This window comes from Lepidochelys kempii, chromosome 1 (genome assembly GCF_965140265.1).
Source record: "Lepidochelys kempii isolate rLepKem1 chromosome 1, rLepKem1.hap2, whole genome shotgun sequence".
NCBI lineage: Eukaryota > Metazoa > Chordata > Testudines > Cheloniidae > Lepidochelys > Lepidochelys kempii.
In genome coordinates, this window is record NC_133256.1 from 266,512,209 (window position 1) to 266,528,341 (window position 16,133).

The 16,133-nt window shown below is 35.9% G+C and overlaps 1 protein-coding gene across 3 annotated transcripts in view; it reads right to left on the reverse strand.

Moving 5' to 3' along the window:
• Positions 1 to 16,133, reverse strand: part of LOC140904998 (dynein axonemal heavy chain 12-like) — an 84,561-nt gene that overhangs the window by 21,204 nt on the left and 47,224 nt on the right. For all 3 annotated transcript variants that reach the window (XR_012156696.1, XR_012156697.1, XM_073327472.1), the window contains exons 6-7: positions 5,954 to 6,157; positions 3,591 to 3,773 (exon numbers count right to left, since the gene is read on the reverse strand). The gene's annotated coding sequence lies outside the window, so the exon portion shown is untranslated. The remainder of the gene's footprint in view (positions 1 to 3,590; positions 3,774 to 5,953; positions 6,158 to 16,133) is intronic.

Genomic DNA, 16,133 nt, shown 5'->3' on the forward strand with positions numbered 1-16,133 from the left:
TTTAACAGATGTCTAAAATTAATCTACCATTTTGCCTACCTCAGGCTAATTCTTGTTCTCATAAGAGAACAATATAAAGCAAAATTGATTTCTCTTCAAAATAGCATGTTATCTTTTCTTAGACTACAGCAGGTCTCTCCCGTCCCATAGCTCAGAAATACTCACTTTCAAATAAACTTTTTAATATCCACATTGTATACTATGATTATAATAAAATTACTCATTTCTACTAAAATATTTATGTTAATATATTAACTCTTTGTAATTATCAGTGACTAACCCAATAAAGATTTTGAAAATGCATAGCATTTATTTGAATCAGAAAGAAATACACACACACACTGTACTGCGTAATTTGCTGTTGTGTAGAATGTATGAAAATGCTAGTTTCCAGTAGCGTAGTTAAATGGGTTAACAAACCTCCAGTTTTAATTTAGCTGTTTGAGTTGAATACCACTAAAATGTATTAATACATTACCGAGTGCACCTTATCCACCTCACAAAGAATTCAAAAGAAAACAAATTAAAGTGTATGGTAGAAAATAGTATTCTGAAGTATTTGGCTGTTAAAATACCAATTAGCCACATTGACTGCTGTTACTATAATCAAATCTTGAAATTTAGGATAAGGCAATTTCTAACTTTTACCAAGACAAACTAAAAGCATATAAAGTTCCCCCTGCCATCCTGTTTGAAGGCAGTATGAAGCAACAATATAATCTCACCCCTTTTCCACTTCCTCTGCATTGACTTACAAGAGAGGGACATTCACCCACTTGTCATGTAAATGTTAAACTGAACAGCAGTTGTCCACAGTCTGTCAAATAATTCCTTTACATTGACATACACTGTATTTCATCAAAACAGCTGATTTGACCTGTCTCTGAAAGAACTTCCTTCTGCCTGATTAATGTTTTCTTAAGAGAGCAAAACAAAAGCTGCAGTCACTAATGCTGCTTTAAACAGTACACACTGTAGCAAAAGCACTACAGTAACAGCATAAAACCCAGCTGGTGCTTTCCTCCACCCTAAAGTAATTACAGAGCTGTTTTTAATGGAATGTGGGCAAGTACTGTACATAGTTGGGTTTGCTGTTATACCCTTACTACATCAGTAAATATAAACAAATGTAGTTCAGAGCTTCTCTTCACTAAGCACCATCACGGCACAATTCACCATTCGCTGGAAAATTTAATACTCTCTTAGAATACCAATATTTGTTGAATTTTGCATTTATTAATTGTTATTGAGATTTATGGAAATTTAAGATGGTATTAACTAATATTGATCAAAGAATTATTGCATATTTAAATAACTAAAAGAGGTTCACACTGAAGTTGATTAGTACATGAAGAATTTCTCAAACACACATGTAACTCATCTACTGCTCATTTATCACTTCACTTCACAATATGGGAGGGAATGGGCATATTTAATGGTAATGAAGAGACAAAATGCATGAGATTATAGAGGTACCCTTTATTAGCAAAATGTGATGGATACCTAGTGTTAAAGGAAATCTTATTAAAGAAACTCAGGTCTGAGAAGACCAAGCTTGTTTAATTTACAGTAGGTAGTACTAAATATCATACTCTATGTATTTAAATTAATTTGGACATTATAATTTCAATATTTATTTGGTATACCTAGTGTGGATTTGATTATGCATGATATTTCAATACAAATTAGTTTTGTAAACTATTTGTATAATTTGTAAAAATTATCATTTTTATACAGTAAATTTAAGATTTGAGAACTTCAGAGGCAAAAGCTGATAGCTAATCATTAGTAATCTACACCCTCACAAAAGAGAAACAATGAGTTGTTTATAAATGTGGAATGGACTGCAAGTCCCATAATTAAGAATCAGGCAATGATCCTTTTAGCAAATGGATCTCTTAGTTAAACATGCTGCTAATCCAAGCCTCAAGGTATAATTCATTACTCTGGAGGATCCCCTCTATATTTTTGCCAGCTGTTCCATCTAGGTCACTCCACCACAAGTATAGTTTTCATCTCTACCTCACTTTCTTCCTTGGGTCCCACAAGCAGAAGACTGTCTTTCTGAAGGCTGTTTAAAGTGTAAATGAAAAGACTAGGCAGCAGTGAGCTACTACCTCCGGCTCCTTAATTTCTGCACTACAATGCCTTGGACTGCTTTACCTTGGTAAATTCAGTATGAATTCTTCTTTGATGAAAGAGAGGAAAAATGAATATGGAATGGAGATAGTACATTTATTATCATTTTAATAGTGTAGAGCTATAGAAAAGGATAGGAACTTTTTACTATGCACTGAGCCGCTAAGGGCTGGGTCAGTGAAGTGGCCATTACAGCTGATCCAGATACCTGCACTGTGGCTAGCCATGCAGGAGGAGAGGCAGGTGGCCAGGAGGGGACAGAATAGGGAAGGGAATGGGGAAAGATGTTAACCTGGTATAGTTTACTCCTTCTCCAGATGAGTGGGGGGAACTGGGAGGGAAACAGTGACCTTTTGAGGGCTTGTCTACACACAAACTGGATAAAAAAAGAACTGTACTGGTTTTAATTCACACACACTGATATTTTGGTGAAAGCCTCTTATCCAACATGTGAACATCCCACACGCAGATTTATACCGAAACAATGGAAGGTATGAATTTAAATGGATTGAATTATTTTGGTTCAGTTTTTGTGGAGCCAAGCCCTCAGACGGTCACTATCTTCCTCCTGAACTGCTTCGGGGCAGACCAGCAATACACAGATCCTTACCCTGGGTGAATTGTGAAGACACAATTTAGCCATAAATGACTACAAAATTATTCACTAACTTGGAGTTACTTTTTATTTAAAAACTAAATAAGAACAAATTAGATAGTTCTGAAGCCATTTCTAAGAAAGAATTCCTGAGGAAAATCAAGACATTACCGTTTTATACAAATCAAGACATTATACAAATCAAGACATTATCGTTTTATACAAATAAATTAATAGGGTTTAAAACTTTTTGTAACATAATTTTAATGTAAACCTAATGCAATGCAAAACCAAAATCTATCAGAAATTATGTTGGAGACTGCTGAAATTTTCTAAGGCAGTACAGTGGTCCTTGTAACCCAACCCACAATCCTGCAAACAGTTAAGCAAACACAAAAAACTTTACGTATGTGACCAGTCCCATTGGTTTCAATGAACTACTCAAGTCACACATGTGGTTAGGTGCAAATGTACTTTTGGGATCAATCCTGCCAGGTGATTTTGGCCTCTTCAGCACTTAAGCGTATTCTTAATATTAAACAATGTGAGTAGTACCACTGAAGTCAAAGCATCTAAGCATGTGAGTAGATCTTAACTTCAATGGGACTACTCATATGCTTACATTTAAACAGGTGCTTATGTGGTTTATTGATCCAAAACTAGAGATCTCAGTCCCCTGCAGGATCAAGCTCCAAATGCAAAGGGTTGTGCAGGTCAGCAACATTACTCATGAGAGTAGTCCTGTTAACTTCAATAGGACTACTCACAAGAGTAATGTTGCTCACTTGTGAGAAATTCTTTGTTGGATCAAGTTCTAAGGGAGACAAAATACATCAATATGACTTATATATCATACCTCTTTAATGAGTTCCCATTTTTTTCCATTGATACCATCTAGCTCCCGTGTGTAAAGATTAGCTTCGGACAGTGGTTCTTTATTCCGGAATTCCTTTACCATGACAGCCACATCAGTTCTTCACTTTGCCACTGGACTAGTTTTGCCAGAACTAAATCTTCCTCTTTCTGCAATCGTATCTCACTGACATGCAAAAATGAAAATTAAAACATTTTTTTTAAAAAATCCTGAATGACAAACCACTCTTTTCTGTGTTTGCATTTAAATTGGACAGAATAATTTAGCCATGCTTTTTAATTTCAGAAGGGTTAATCACCCTAGCAAAAGTCAATAAAACTTTAATCTCCAATAAAATTGTTGCAGCTCCAATCACCTGCAGGACATTTATTATATCCTTATTTCCATGCAAAAGACTGCATTACTAATCTTCTAACTCTTTACATTAGCACATTCACCATTAACATTTTACTAACATTATTAATTCCTCTAAAACTATTACAAGAGTTCATTTCTTCACATCTCAGGAAATAATCCTGTTAAAAACCAGGCACATCTGCTGTGACAGTTGCTTTAGTGGACCCCTCTAATCCTCACAGAGGTTTGATACTCCAATTGAGTTCTAACAATGCACAAAGTCTCAATTACATAAAATATTATGGGGTTTAGGTTAAAACAACAATACACTGTTGTAGTAACTTAATCTTGCCTATTGTCTGCAATTACATCACTAATCTATTTCGCTGCTATTCACTACATTTCCTATTCAAAACAAAATATTGATTTATAAGTTTTTTAAACTGCTCTTGAATAGCAATAGAAATACCAGACTATGCTAAAACCACTGACAATAGGAAATTGATGATAGGAATAACATTTTCCAGCCAGAGCAATGTCCTATTTTGATACAAAGGCATTGTCCATTAAAAATGAGGGTTTCAGTTACCACTTCTTATTTTGTCTATTAAATAAAAGTAATATCTTACTGCATTTAATTTGGCTGAGGACTGCAAAATATCTCTGTAAAATACTATCCAGAATTACGTTTCATTATTAATGATTTTAATATATCTTGAAAACAATACAAGACTTAGCTGCTAACAGAAAGGGTCTGCATAGATATTTCCATTTTTTGTCCAAAATAAAAGTCAATCATATTAGCTAATTTGTAATACAATCTTTCCAGCCTCTGGTCAAACAATATCATTTGAATGCTCCTAACAATTTTACCTTTATAGTTAAATAGCTAGAAGTCCAAAAGAACACCTGATGAAGACTTGATATAAAACTAGAGTGCAACACAAGGAATTTGCTTCCAAAATTCTGGAAATTGACGTTGAAAAGTTACAATTACTTGTGCACACAAAGAGTAATAAGCAAAAGGCTCCCACACTGGCCTTACTAATCCCTGAGAGGAAGTGGAGGAACCTTTGTATACTACCCCATTTATATTTCAAATGTATTGTTTAACTATAACAATAGCATTGTCACACACTGTAATATAAATATAATCTTTTACCTCCCAGTATTTCCTTTTCTGTCTCTCTCTCTTCCTCTTTTTGGTTTTTTTATATGGCACACAGACACATATACACAAACACTCCTGTCACTGTCAATATTCACACTCATTAGCAATATGTCAGGCGGGCATTTTCAACACATATTCCGGCGCATAACTGAACAACCAAGTAGAGCACACAAATATAAAAATACAGTGGCAAAGAAGAAAAGGCTCAGCAGAATAATTTTTAACTCTGAGAAACAAGTAAATATAGAAAAGAATAAGTGAAATGCTTACACAACGTTTTCTAAGTGCAATGTGAATTGGGTCTCTAGATAGCAGCTCAGATATTGTTCTCAGTTTTTACATATAGACGTAAATACAAACATGTATATTTTAGCAACAACATTCCTTAACATTAAATTACAAATGGAAGAGCCTGTGCTTTAACTGTTTCCTTTAATCTTTTAATCAGATTCAAACTAAACTAAAAACCCTAAGAAAATATCACAAAATACAAATTGAACAATATTTTTAGTTTCTAAATGATAAGCTGCCAACATTTTTGTAATACCTATAACTGAGAAAATCAGCAATGACAACCACCACATTCACAGTTTTGACAAACAGTGTTTGACACAAAAATAAGGTGCACAGTGCCAAACTATATTTTTGATTATTAATCTTTTTATTCTTAGGTAAAATTTATTCTTGGTTTCTGTTATAACTGCTTTAAAAATCCAGATAAAACAACCAAATTTCTCCATGTGGCACCATGAAATGAAACCTAAAAGTCGTAAGAACATTTGCCTAAATTAACGAGAGACAATTAGAGCAAGTGCTATTGTGAAAAGAACAAACATACCTTTAGCTGTACAAGTGCACCCCTTCTCAGCACATCTACATAGTTCTGCAGCTCCAGGATTGCAAAAGTCGACTCTGTAATGCTTATGATCTTTGTGACAATGGCATCACACTGCTGGTAAATTTTTCGATTATACTTCTCAGATGTGGTAGCAACTTTGTTAATTATGATATTAGCCAGCTGGCGGGTATGATCAATCATCCACTGTAAGAAAGCCAGACAACGAGACATCTAATCATTGCAACCAGAGCAGATAAATTTTGTTCCTTTCTTATACGTGTCACAGATTCTATCCCTCCTGACCCTCTACACAGCCATCGACTGTCAAATTTAGATTCAGCAAGCTCCCAGCTTTTCTTTATCCCTGCCTTAGATCTGAAACTCCTGGCTATCAGGAAGACAAGCGTCACCAGCTGTCTCCGAGCAGGAAGGCAATCAGGTGAATAGTACTTATTATCTTTCATTGCTTTCTGAGGAGTGACAAGATTGATTTGGGACCAAAAGCACATCCATATCTCTAGCACAGTGACTAGGGCTTCAAGTTCTGACTGTGGTGCATATGTAAAGCTGTAGTGAGGGACTTCAACCCTGACCTTATTAATAATGCATCTTGAAAGTTTAAAGAATCGAAAAAAATAATCTGAAAATTTACAAAACTCTCTTTTTACAGCTACAGTGGATATTCCCTTCCATCCTCCTCCCCAAAAATATGTGTAGGATGACTGCACTGTTACCCAAGGGATTCTGTTTCACAGTTGGATAGCCTTAATTGGGCCCATAGAAGCAGTTAGCTGCCATTAAAGGCTTCTCTGTAGACATCATCCTTCTCAACTAGTTTGATCGTCTATAAATTCTGCTTAGTGGAGCCTACACTGTGAGAAGGTTAAAAAATGCAAATAAATTATAACCTCATAATATAAAAGTATCCTAACTAAATTTAATCTGATAGTTAATTTCAGCCTTGCTCTAGGAAGCAACACTATGTTTGACCTTTTTTATTTAACAGAAAATTGGACAGCTTTGCATCCTGGCTTCAAGATTGTAGTTAAAAACTAAGCATATTGTGAGGTACTAAAAAGTGAATTAAATAAAGTGGAATAGAAAAAGTCAACAGCATACAAGTAGTGAAAATAAAAAACTAATACTAAACACGGTTGTACAATAATAAAGGTATGGTGATATTACATTTAACAAATTAGGCATAAGTACCATCCGTGATGATGGTCAATTCATAATGACATGCAAACATTTTTTTGGACTCTTCTTTTTACGTTCTAATTTGTAGCATTTACACAGGAACTATAGTAAATCTCTAGGGTGGACTTCAGTTTTGGCCGAACCGTTTGCAGTGAACATTTGACTATTTGGTTCAGAGCCTATTCTCCAAAAAACATATCCTTTCAGAGCTCATGTACTTAGCTTTGTTTATTCCCTTTTAATTATCATATTGAAAGTCATTTCTTTGTTTTTCTTTAAAATTTAAAAAGATTGATAAGAATTTCACACACTTTTGAACACTAGGGAGAAAATAGCTGCAGATAGAAAATGTAACAGTTTATGAGAATATCAGGTATAATCTGGTTATGCTGCCTTGAAATTACAATGTTATCAGAGCTTGCTTTGTCCTTCTAAGTGTGAAATTCTGCTTTTATGCAACTGTCTGATGTGGAGAGTTTAAGGGGTCTGGTTGTAATGATCATTTAGATCTATCTTAATCATCAAAACACAAATTGCCCAAATTGATCCTTGTAATAGAATTTTATCCTGCTATTTATTGGACTAAAAGTAGGCAGGAAAATATTTACAGCCATACAAAATGCTGAAACAGGGACCTCTGTTTATAGAGGTAAATCTTGAAGTAAATGGCAAAACTCCCTTTGACTTCAGTGGAGCCAGGATTTCACTCGATATTTAAGAATCCATTTGTGCACTATGCCTTTTATTATTTATATGTATTTCCTATTGCATATAGGTCCTAATTAGTATCAGACCCTACTGTTCTAGGCACTGTACAAACATGAAGATGAGACAGGCGCTAGACCCAGCACACAACTTGGGTTTCAGACCAGATGCAACAAGCGAGTGTAACAAACAAACAGGGGGAGTGATGGGAGGCTGAGGCAACGATAATATTACTTTAGTTTATTCTTTGCACAGATGAGCTTTATGCACCATATGGTGGTAGCTAAGACTGTCTCATTTTTAATAATATGAAATATACAAACATATCGGTTGTGTCATCCCCACTTGGCTACTTTCCTAGGCTTTGTCAGCTGTCTGTATACGGTAGGCATCACAGCAGAAGTGAGGAGGGATGTGAAGGAGAATAGGTAGTGGTTTAACTGCTTAATTTGGGGGAGCTGTACCATCCATAAAGGGCAGTATGAAAGAATGTTCAAAGTAGTACATCACCGGCATTTAAGTTTGGCCATTGCGTATAAATGTGACAAACTTTTTGTTTTTTTCATTCACTACACAACTGGACTCTGAGGCTGGAGTGCTCAAAGGGGCAAAGGAAGTTAGGCACCCAACTGCTACTGAAAATTAGTGGGATTTAGGCTTTCAACTCCCTTGAGGCTTTGAAAATCCCAGTCTCAGTTGTTCTTCCTATTGACATCTAATATTAAATGGTATCTCAAGAAAATAGAAAATTGGCAAGGAATGTATGGGGCTTGGGGGGAGATCACAGAGGGTATCCACAAGGAGGAAACAGAGGAAGAGCGCTTAGTAGAAGGTGCCAGACATCATGCCTAGAACAGGAGGAGAAAGAAGTTTGGTGGAGTAAAGGGCACAGAAGATGCACAGTAAGAAAAGAATTACAGAACAGACTCTAGGGAAAGAATCCTCAACCAGAAGAAACCCACAGCATAATTACTATGCAGCAGCTCCAGGTTTAGAGAGAGGAAGACACCTCCACTAACATCTCACAGGGACCATAATTGTGACCACCTACATCCAACGGAGACACCTGTTCTGAGCAAAACACATTCCCAACTTTCCACAGAGATTGCTGTAGCAAGCAAGATCCCAGATCACAAAGAAAAGGCAAAACAAGATTAAATAACTTTATGAAGGAACAGGAACAACCAACTAAAGAAAAAAAGCTGTGATGAGTATTTTAAGTTGTTGGATCAAAATACTGTCAAAGCTGCACTGCGTAAGCCAGTTTAATATAGGCTCATTTACTTTTAAATGAAATAAATTTACTTGGTGGTTTAACTGTAAAAATACAACTATAATAAACTTCCATTGTTACAACTCAACACTGTATTGCAGAATATTAAGTGAAATGTAAATGATATAAAATGAAGTATGTACATGATAAATTTAAATAAAAATGAAAAATGTGATTAAATACAAATATTCAAACACAGTAGTTTTAAAAATTATGTCTTTTAGTGTCAAGTGTCTGCCAATTAATAGGTGCCCTAAAATGCTTGACTATGATACAAGGTACAGAGGAGAGCACAGGAGCAATATAAGGGCAAGAAGCCAATGAAGCATGGCACAACTCTGTAGATTTGGAGGAACATATGGGGCAGGAGCACAGATAGATCTGAGAAGGAAACATCTCTTCATGGTAAATGCTTTTCCAAACCCATCAGGAGTTAGTACAGCTCAGTGCTGCATTAATTCCCCCCTTCAAAGTTGCTATCCTCTGTGTGCGACTGCAGAGAGGCAGCCTATTAGAGGTGGTCTGGACTTTTTTGACAAAAGTTGTGTTTTGTTGTCAGAAAATGCCAATACACTGAAATCACTAAGTTTTGTAGAAATGTATTAGTTTTGACAAAATTTTCATAGGCAAGGTTTCTCAGGTCCAGGATAGAATTTCTGGTCAAAATGGGGGAGAGATGGTGACCCACCTCAAAATAGCCAATAGCCAGTGGTTAGAGCACTCACCTGGGATGTGGGAGACCCATATTTAAGTCCCTGCTCTCAGGGGCTCATATTTCCCTTATATTGCTCTGTACCTTGTAGCTATTCCAGGGTGTGTGTGTGTCACACACACCCAGATGCACATACTTTTTCACGAAAAATTTCAAAACATCTGTTTCATTCTAGAACAAAAATAAATGTTGAAACTGACATTTTTTTCAAAAGAGAACTATTATTTTTCAGCCAGCCCTTGAGCCAATGGCAGTTTGGTTCCTGAGCGAGCCAAGAATGAGTTTTTTGTGGAGGGAGGGTACACAACAGTATAGAAATGGGTATTGTTTTTTAGTACTGCAGATCATGAATCATCTTGCCTGACAAAATGTATGTGTATGTTATTGAACAGAAGGAAAACTTCAAATGTTTTACAAAACTCAATCACCTCTGAAATAAATCACACTTGGCATCTTCACTCATAAGCACTGTGAGGGAGACTATATGTTTAGCTAGCACCTAGCCCATTGAGGGCATTACTGTAATACATCCATTCTAGGGTTTGTTTTTATAATGGCAAAAGACTCAACTTTATTCAGTAAGAAGATTGTTGGCTTGAAGGGCTTTGATTTTATTGGGCTGTAGCCAAGACGATAAAGGAAGAGACGAGCCTGAGAGTGGTAAGAAGAGCTTCCTTTGCCTCGGTCAGCCACTGCCCTTTTCTTGTACTGATAAACCTGCTGAAGAGATCTCCTTGGTTACTCTGATATCAGAGGGGTAGTCATGTTAGTCTGGATCTGTAAAAGTGGCAAAGAGTCTTGTGGCACCTTGTAGACTAACAGACGTATTGGAGCATAAGTTTTTGTGGGCTAAAACCAACTTCATCAGATGCATGGAGTGGAAAATACTCTGGATATTCAAACACTGTTTGCACCAGACACAATATCAAGTTCTACTACACTGAAGCAGACTACCAGCGCCAACTGTACTACCCTTTCTGGCTTGCAGGCGTGGGACAGGCCCCCTCTGTCCAGGAGGTGGATGGGCTGATGTCTATTCATCAGGTAGAAACAACGTGCACCTTTTCCCCAACAGGGAAAACAAGCAATGTCACTCCCATTGTAGTTATCTGCAGAACCACTTTCTTGCCTAAGTCATTGCATAATGCCAGAAGAATTTTCATAAACCCTCACCATGGCACAGAAAGACAAAACTCAGTAACAATTGCACACAAAAAAGCAGACAAGTCAGCTCATAACCTCTGTTATGGGAAGATTCCAAGTGATACAAAAAATGAATTGATGCCTACTAAAATAAACACACACAAGCCAGAAAGGGGAACTCTAACTTCTGATTTTGCAGACACTCAACAGTCTTGCACAAAAGAGATGGTACCTGTGCCTTATACAATGAAGAGTGGATGGAAAAGATTTGCATCATCCTCTGGAAGAAGAAATTATGCTTTCCACACAGGGAAAACTTTTATCAGGAAACAAGCATCAGTCCAAGTCAACTTGTCCCAGTCCTATGACCGTAGGCATTGGCATTACTTCTTCCTATAATGGCAGGGCTTACACCATTGTGTGTGGATTAGTAGGTGGAGAGTCATTCTATCATGCCGTTCCCCACAACTTTTGGGTCTGGCACACTTCCTGAAACCCGTGAGCCTCTCCTGATTAAAGGCCAGACCCACACCCATACACAGAAAACTGGAAAGAATTAAACTATGTGATGGTAAATATGTGCGGTGAATGATAGATGCACCTAACCTAAATTAAATGAATATTTTTACAGAGATAATGAACATAACCCAGTTTGTTGGGGAAAAAATACTGAGCTGTTCAAGCAACATAGTATTTTATTTTAGATAAATTACTTAATTTTCAAAGCAGCATTTGATATTTTTCCAAAAATAAAGGTGCATTTACAACAGAAGCCTCTTCTCAAAGAAGACATTTTATCTCTACTAAAGTGGAACATGCATAATAATACAACAGGAACATGTGCTAGTACATGACTCTTAATAAAACAGTTGAAAGAACACATCTGCAGTGTTCTGAAGCAAATCAGTATAAACTAAAATATCCAAACCATCAGGAAACAAAGAAGTATTAGAACAGCACATCTGTTGTTCACAAGGATTATCCTCTGAGGAGAAAGTCAAGAAAGCCCAACTATTAATATTTAGGACCTGGATGCACCTAAAGCTGCATCTCAATGAAAGCATCAAACTGTCCACCTCTGACCAGTCAGGGACTTAATAATTCGCCAAATTGTTTTTATGGGCTTCTTAATTTTAAGTCTACTATTTAATTTCCTAAAAGATAATATACTGCACCTGATTAATCTCAGAGACGTTAGAGCAGCAGCACCAAAGTCTCAACAACGATCAAATGGGCCAATTTCAGTAGCTATTTTCTTCAAAGCCTCATTTTCCTTTTCATAAACTCTAAAATGAGGCTCACTGAGAATGAACACATCTAAGTTATTCTTAGTGACTAGGGACAGCAAGCATTTGTAAGATTCCACGGTCAAGCAGTAACAAAAGATGATCAAACCATAAAAGGAACAAAATTGATCAAAATATGTTTATTATACTGTGGGAAAATACACATTTTTTAAGCGTATCTAATTTCAAAATAACCACATTACAGCACTTTTCTACAGACAACTATACTTATGATCAGCTGTACTTATCCATGACACAGTGACCTCAAGTAAGCACAAAGCAAAATATGATTATCTAAAAAAGCTTATATATATAAGCATTCAGAAACATTTGTGATGTCTGACCAGTTTTATAAATGTGTGTGCTGCATTCAAGGTCTTGGCATACACATAATGGATGGTTCATACGTATGTACTATATGGCTGAGATTTTCAGAACAATCTAGAAGATTTGGATAGCCGACGTCCATTAGTACTAAAGCAACAGGTACCCTAATCAGTTAGGTGGCTTTGAAAATTTTAAGCTATATTTTTAGGGAAAAACATATCTGAAAAAACAGTAAAAGTTTTAATTGAATTAATGTATTTGTGGTGTTAAAAATGAACTGTTCACAATATCTAACGTACAAAAATATTTAAAGAAGTATCAATATTCAGTTGATATACTATACTATACTATAGGCAACATAACTGAAGGACTAACCCATTAGTTCTAAAAAAAAATCCTCCTTCAGACAAGGGCCTGGGACTTTACAGATAGCGCTGATGGCCAACAGACTCAGGCTTTGCCACACCAACCGAGGAAGTGAATTTCAGTGTTGAGAGCACTCCACTAAGAAATGCAGTCCCCAGTTGTTGCCTATTTCCAAGAGATTTCTTAAATCAAACTACGTTCATCATTCTGTGTGGGTGGACAAAAGCAGTAAGTGCATTTTCCTGTAGGTGAGACCTGACTTCAGGTCATTCAAACATTTTGTATATGCTGTTCTGATACATATCCAGGACAGTGCATGACAATCAAATATGCCAGTAAACCCCTCATGAGGAAAGACCCTTTGATAACACTTTTGAGCTTTTGGCTGTGAAAACCCAACAGCTCTTTGCTCACTTGTAAAAGCTCTTGCAGCACTGTACATTACCCACGCACACAACAACTGGACTGTCACAACTGAACACTGACTAAATATTATAGAAAACAAAAGAATTCACAAACTCTCTGGTATAAGCATAAGAATCAAACATACAATTACAAAATGCTACACTTCTACAGTCTTTTAGTTGAATTTAAAGAATAATCTAAATTTCACGTTTCTTGGTTTCATTAAAACAACAAAAGGAATCCCCTATTGTCTGTTGTACTTGAAGCTAAAAACCTGCTATCGATTATATGCAATTTAACAGAGTTACTACATGGTTCTATGAATATTTTTAATCAGAATTGTCGGATGCAGATTAAAGCCATGATTCAGAAAAGCGTCCCTATTCAAGACAACACTTAAGCACTTCCTTAAATTTAAGCACATGTTTAAGTGCTGTCCTGAATAGGGAAGGACTTACATCTAAGTGCTGTACTGAATTAGGGCCTATAGCCTGAAATGTTAATGGGAAATCTCAAGAATGCATTATATATTAGTTCTAGTCTACTGCTAAATACTCTTAGAAATCTGAATTTATGAGACTTTTTAGTTCGAGTGGTGGGCTTTCCCAAATATGTATGAAATTACACCTTCTGTCCTTTCAGTATCAGGTCTGTTAATTACACACATTGTATACAATAATTTGCAAATTTGTAAAGATGTGTACGTCTCATTTAAAGATTCTGATCAAGTCTCTGGAAATGTTTTAAATAAACATGGCTGTCTTGGTCTTCCTCTGTATTTTTAAATTAGGGTGACCAGATATCCTGATTTTATAGGGACAGCCCCCATTTTTGGGTCTTTTTCTTATATAGGCTCCTATTACCCCCCATCCCCTGTCCAGATTTTTCACATTTGCTGTCTGTTCACCCTATTTTAAATACACATACCAACTTAATTATCATTATATTAAAATTATGCAATCTAGTTCATTGCACATAAAAAGGAATGCCAAAAAAGGAGAACAAAGTAAAATTGATGGATTCAAGTGGAAAAATAAATAAATAAAGCACTAGCTGGAGTTGTGAAGATCATGCATTAAGATGAAAGATGAAACAGATGCAATACACAGAAAGATCAAAGAGTTCCATCAATTCATTCTGAGAGTCAAAATCCAGCTGAGCATCAGAGCTCTGTCCGCATAATAAGAAAGGTTGACTAAAACATAAGGATTAAACAGATGAGCTGTCTCCTGTGAACGCACGGCGGAGAAGCCCTGCTGAGCCACTTTTAAAGACACTCTGGAATTGTACACCTGCTACTCCACAGTCAAACCAACAGGAAGCCAGGCTGGCAGAAAAAAAAAATCCACTAATGGACTAAATAGCTATCTTTAGGAGAAATCAAAAGCGTGCATTCAGGACACTTTTCCAAGAAACTTTCAGTTCAGGAAAATTACAATTTATAGATTTGTTCTTTTTACCCTTAGAGTAAGTTGGTTTATCAAACATTTTCATTAAAACATGGATGAAAAGCAAATATTACCATCATCTTCACATTCACTTATAAAGGAAACAAAAGCCTACTAAGAATTGTTCCTCTGATAGAAGCCTAAGAACGCACATAATAAGGTCAGCCTAGAACTCTGTACAGAAATATCAGCAACAATATTTCTGGTTTAGAATCCATTTGCTTACTCTGTAAATATGATGCTAACTGGAAAAACTATCAATGACTTCTTTGGGGCAGAATGAAACTTCAAGATCACTGAAAAAATGACAATTTCTAATAAAGGAATCATTTTAAATAGTATCATATATAGTTCCCTTTCTTGTCTTAACCATCAGATAGACTAAAAAAATTAAAAATCCCAGCATAGGACACCCATTATTTTGCTCTTATTTTTCTCATTGGTAATGAGAAATAAAACTAGGAAAAATATTATAATGCTAAGTAGTGGTCATGACAACAAACCAATTAAGATAACGTTTTTCAAGTGATGCTGGAATAGAAGCTAGATTAATTTTAGTATTAAAAACCTAATTTTAAACTATTTCCTATATTGTCCACAACTTTTATTTCCAAACACAATCCCTACATATAAAAAATTAAGTACAGTAGTAACAATAATTTCAGTACTTGAAACAAAGGGTAAATTGCTGAGGCTTTACAAATTTGTGACATCATCAACATGCTATTCCAGGTCTTACTCAGAGTAATGGATCAAACAAGCTCCAAAGCAAGCCTGCAGTCCATACACTGAAAGTGAGTATTGCACAAAGCAAAATAAACTTACAATAAACTTGAAGTTTTTTAAGGCTTTGATTTGATTTTCACCAACTTTTCAATTAGATTTCAACTTGTTGCCATAGGTGGCTTCTCTCCCTTTTTTCTTTTATATAATGTCACTAACCTATTTGGCCTATGAGTGTTATTTACAATCACATCTTTTACTCTTGTTTTAGCTGACAGGACAATCTCTTCATGGATCTGTGTAGAGCTGATATATTTGATTTCCAGGTTATCTACTGCCTGCAGATACAAGCACTTCGATTGTTTACAATGCAAGAGTAATTGGTAACAGCTAAATAACTCCATCGAGACTGATTTAAGAGTGCTTCACCTACTACATGAATGTGGGGCTTGATCCTGCAGTCCCTATTCTGGCAAAACTCCCATTGACTCCAATGCAAAACACAATTAATAAAAAAGAAAGAATGAATACAGCAATAAGTTAATTATCAATCACACACATTAATTATTAATAACTTTACTTATGTAAAATGGAT